We start from the raw sequence: 5,752 nt of genomic DNA, 5'->3' as shown, positions 1-5,752 counted from the left end.
AAACGACAGACTGGTTCCAAACAGGAAAAGGAGTGCTCAAGGCTGTATATTGTCCCCCTGCTTATTTAACTTCTATGGAGAGTACATCATGAGAAACGCTGGGCTGGAAGAAACACAAGCTGGAATCAAGATTTCCGGGAGAAATATCAATAACCTCATGGCAGAAAGTGAAGAGGGACTAAAGAGGCTCTTAATGAAAGTGAAAGAAGAGAGTGAAAAAGTCGGCTTAATGCTCAACATTCAGAAAACAAAGATCATGGCATCTGGTTCCATTACTTCATGGGAAATAGATGGGGAAACAGTGGAAACAATGTCAGACTTTATTTTTGGGGGGCTCCATAATCACTGCAGATGGTGATTGCAGCCATGAAATTAAAAGACGCTTACTGCTTGGAAGGAAAGTTATGACCAACCTAGATAGCAAATTCAAAAGCAGAGACATTACTTTGCTGACTAAGGTCCGTCTAGTCAAGGCTATGGTTTTTCCTGTGGTCATGTATGGATGTGAGAGTTGGACTGTGAAGAAGGCTGAGCGGTGAAGAATTGATGCTTTTGAACTGTGGTGTTGGAGAAGACTCTTGAGAATCCCTTGGGCTGCAAGGAGATCCAACCAGTTCATTCTGAAGGAGATCAGCCCTGGGATTTCTTTGGAAGGAATGATGCTAAGGCTGAAACTCCAGTACTTTGGCCACCTCATGCTCAGAGTTGACTCATTGGAAAAGACTCTGATGCTGGGAGGGATTGGAGGCAGGAGGAAAAGGGGACGACAGAGGATGAGATGGCTGAATGGCATCACTGACTCAATGGACGTGAGTCTGAGTGAACTCCGGGTGTTGGTGATGGACAGGGAGGCCTGGCGTGCTGCGATTCATGGGATCGCAAAGAGTTAGACAGGACTGAGCGACTGAATTGAACTGACTGACTTATGGTCCTTTGTATTTCTGGTGTGTGTGTTATAGCTTCTCCTTTTTAGTTTCTAATTTTATTGATTTGAGTCCTCTCCTTTTCTTTCTTAATGATTTTGGCTAAAGGTTTATCAGTTTTGATTTTAGAACTTCAGAGAACCAGCTTTTAGTTTCATCATTCTTTGCTATTGTTTCTTCATCTCTTTATCATTTATTTCTGCTCTGATCTCTATGACTTCTTTCCTTTTACTAACTTTGGGGTTTTTTTTGTTCTTCTGTCTCTAGCTGCTTTAGGATTAATGATAGGTTGTTTATTTGAGATTTTTTGGTTTCTTGAGGTAAGATTGTATTGCTATAGACTTCCCACTTATAACTTCTTTTGTTACATCCCATAGGTTTTGGATTGTCATATTTTCATTGTCACTTGCCTTTCTATTGTTTTCTTAGACGTTGTTTTCTGTTGTTGATGATGCTGCTGCCCTGTTTCATTTTAATGGGATCTTAGTTCCTAGAGGCAAGGATTGAACCCATGCCAGAGACTGAGCAGTGTAAGTGACAAGTCCTAACCACTGGACCACCAGGGAAGTCCCATAGTTTTCTTTCTCTAGGTTGATACATACAAAAATATTTTAGAAAATTTTTACTTATAAGGTTGTTTTGAAAGAATAAATGCTAACGTATGGGAAGGAAAGTATTTGTATAGAACCAGGACCACGATAAAGTGATACCTCATAAATCACTTAATTTCTGTATTGTTTATTTTTCTGGCAAGTTGAAATGCTTTATTTCAAATAAGGATTAAGAAAAAAATAGACTACATACAGGATATATGAATTAACACATTTTAGGACACTATTTTTAGCTGCTTTGATATAGACGCAACCATTTAAAAAGATTTTTTTCATGGCTTCATTCTATAACTCCAAAAACTAAGGGATGAATTTATAACCAGGATGTCAAATAGATCAAAGCTATGCCTCAGTCTTGGTCCTTTTGCCTACTGCCCTATTTGGCATAAATATATGCCCTCTGTTTTATATATGGATAGTATTCAGTAGCTTTTTTTTTTTTTTCTCTATAGCCTTCTATGTAACAGTAGAATATGATGAAAGATAAAAGAAGTTGTGTCTTGGTTAAAGTCACTTAGTGTCTTCTTTGGCTCTCAAACCAGACCACATGAGTTCCTATTTAAGATAAATGCTTCAACACACCCTTTCCTTATCACTGACTCTTATTTTCTAAAAAAACATAGTACACAACAAAGAATGATAGTACTGCCATATTTTGTATATCCATTCCAAGTGCCTTCTTAATGAAAAATAATGTATATCTGTATATTGGTGGACAGCAAAAAAATGATAAAAACTACATAACTAGGCAATTCTATACCGCTCACAGACAGTGATGCTATCAGTATGTTCCATCTGTTAACTGTAATTGGAGTAAGGGAATACTCCATTTGAGAATGGAGGTACAGTGGTGGTATTAGGTACTGATCAGGGAAAGCAATGAAGAAAATGATCTAAGTGATTCCCAGGGAAATCACCTTCCCTTTCATATAACTGACAGGCATAGATTATTGACCTTATTTGTTCATAAAGTTCTCTTAAATGCAAATAGGCTACCTATATTTCCTCCTCCAAACTGTAAGCTTCATAAATGCAGGAGTCATGCCTTCCTTTTATATCTCTAAATTCAGTAATTCTTGGGTTAAGTGATCACTTATTGTTTGAGTAACTGACTGAATGAGTTGATACTTTACATGGACCCAGACTTGTGTCTTTTCCTCAGAGAATTCTATAGATGCAGGTAGTCTCCTAACCAGTCACTACATTCTGCTGAATCTCCAGAATCTCCAAGAATGAAAGGACTTTCTTCCTTACATAAGGAAGTGGTTCTCTATCATCCAGTGACATGTAAACTCAGAAACGATTGTCTTTCCCCACTGTCACGCAACAAATGACAGCGGAGAAGGGACACAATAACCACAATAAACATTCCTATTTATGCCTCTCTATGTGCCTGATGAGGTATACATTTTGAAATGCACATTTCAGTGAGTTTTAACAAGTATATACATCACCACATCAATCAAGACATAGAATATGATAATTACCTAAAAAGTCCCCTTGGAATTCTGCTCACTGTTATGTGGCAGACTGGATGGGAGAGGAGTTTAGGGGAGAATGGATACATGTACATATGTGGTTGAGTCCCTTTGCGGTCTTCCTGAAACTATCGCAATATTGTTAATTGGTTATACTCTAATTAAAAGGTAAAAAAAAAATTCCCCTGGGCCTCTTTGCAGTCAAGTTTTCAACCTCCATCACCACTCCAACCCAGTTCCCAAGCATCACTGATACCTGTCCTAAACACAATTTTGACTTCTCTAGAATTTTCTGAAATATCAGCTCATGTTCAATTTTCCAATTGTCCCATACATTGGGACAAATATAGGACAAAATATTGTTTATGTCATTTGAATAAAGATGTAAGAATCACATGTGAAAAATGATTGATCTTTTTTAAAAAAATCTTTTACAATTTCCTTCTTTTTCCCTCACTCTAATACTTTGTTGTTGAATCTCTGTCATTTTTTGTACATCTTTTGGTAGTCTAGATTTTGCTGATCACACTGAGTTTTAACATGTTTCTCTACTTGCCAAAGAATACTAAAACTACCACACAATTGCACTCATATCACGAAGGCAATGGCACCCCACTCCAGTACACTTGCCTGGAAAATTCCATGGACGGAGGAGCCTGGTAGGCTGCAGCCCATGAGGTCACTAAGAGTTGGACACAACTGAGCGACTTCACTTTCACTTTTCACTTTCATGCATTGGAGAAGGAAATGGCAACCCACTCCAGTGTTCTTGCCTGGAGAATCCCAGAGAGAGAGGAGCCTGGTAGAAGGCCGTCTATGGGGTCGCACAGAGTCAGACACGACTGAAGCGACTTAGCAGCAGCAGCAGCACATGCTCGTAAAGTAATGCTCAAAATTCTCCAAGCCAGACTTCAGCAATATGTGAACCGTGAACTCCCTGATGTTCAAGCTGGTTTTAGAAAAGGCAGAGGAACCAGAGATCAAATTGCCAACATCTACTGGATCATGAAAAAGCAAGAGAGTTCCAGAAAAACATCTATTTCTGCTTTATTGACTATGACAAAACCTTTCACTGTGTGGATCACAATAAACTGTGGAAAATTCTGAAAGAGATGGGAATACCAGACCATCTGACCTGCCTCTTGAGAAATCTGTATGCAGGTCAGGAAGCAACAGTTAGAACTGGACATGGAACAACAGACTGGTTCCAAATAGGAAAAGGAGTACGTCAAGGCTGTATATTGTCCCCCTGCTTATTAAACTTCTACGGAGAGTACATCATGAGAAACGCTGGGCTGGAAGAAGCACAAGCTGGAATCAAGATTGCTGGGAGAAATATCAATAACCTCAGATATGCAGATGACACCACCTTTATGGCAGAAAGTAAAGAGGAACTAAAAAGCCTCTTAATGAAAGTGAAAGAGGGGAGTGAAAAAGTTGGTTTAAAGCTCAACATTAAGAAAATGAAGATCATGGCATCTGGTCCCATCACTTCATGTCAAATAGATGGGGAAACAGTGGAAAGTGTCAGACTTTATTTTTTGGGCTCCAAAATCACTGCAGATGGTGATTGCAGCCATGAAATTAAAAGATGCTTACTCCTTGGAAGGAATGTTATGACCAACCTAGATAGCATATTGAAAAGCAGAGACATTACTCTGCCAAGAACGGTCCATCTAGTCAAGGTTATGGTTTTTCCAGTGGTCATGTATGGATGTGAGAGTTGGACTGTGAAGAAAGCTGAGCACTGAAGAATTGATGCTTTTGAACTGTGGTGTTGGAGAAGACTCTTGAGAGTCCCTTGGACTGCAAGGAGATTCAACCAGTCCAACCTAAAGGAGATCAGTCGTGGGTGTTCTTTGGAAGGAATGATGCTAAAGCTGAAATTCCAGTACTTTGGCCACCTCATGCAGAGTTGACTCATTGGAAAAGCCTCTGATGCTGAGAGGGATTGGGGGCAGGAGGAAAAGGGGAGGACACAGGATGAGATGGCTGGATGGCATCACCGACTCGATGGACATGAGTCTGAGTGAAATCCGGGAGTTGGTGATGGACAGGGAGGCCTGGCGTGTTGCGATTCATGGAGTTGCAAAGAGCCGGACACGACTGAGCTGAACTGAACTGTTCTCTACTTACAAGTGGTATGTCTTTATAGAAACTTGATTTTGTTCTAATTTGGGTTAAAAAATAACATTCTTTTGGTCTACTGACAGAGAACTTAATTGCATAAGCAAAGCAGTGAGATTTATTTGCTCAAGTATCTGAAAATTCTAGGGTACAGCACAGACTCATATCATACAATGTCTTCTTGATTTTTCTTTCTGCTTGATTCAGCTCTCTTCTGAGTTTTGGCTTCATTCTCCACCTCCTCTCAGGTTCAAGTCCATAGGAAATAAAGTTGCTTCCGGATGCTTCAGTTTCAGGTCTTTGGCACTGCTGGCCTGCCTAGAATCACATGTCCATTCTGAACCAATTAATGGCATTCTGCAGAGTATTAGTGGTTTCCTAAGACATTTTTGGGGGGATTACCATCAGTATTAAGGTAGATTGGAAGCTTCGTGAGAAAAGTCAGGATAGCTTTGACAACTAAAGGCGGTCAACGAGTCGGTAGCGCCCAACTCCTTCATTGGAGGCGCCCTCACAGACTAACCAGGCCAAGCAGAGAGGAGCCACGCAGAGAGGAGCCACGCCCCTCCGGGAGCCACGCCCCCGGCGGCCCTCTCTGAGACGCGTTACTTCC

The sequence above is a fragment of the Capra hircus genome, chromosome 15 (assembly GCF_001704415.2).
Source record: "Capra hircus breed San Clemente chromosome 15, ASM170441v1, whole genome shotgun sequence".
NCBI lineage: Eukaryota > Metazoa > Chordata > Mammalia > Artiodactyla > Bovidae > Capra > Capra hircus.
Note: the sequence above shows the minus strand (reverse complement) of the source record.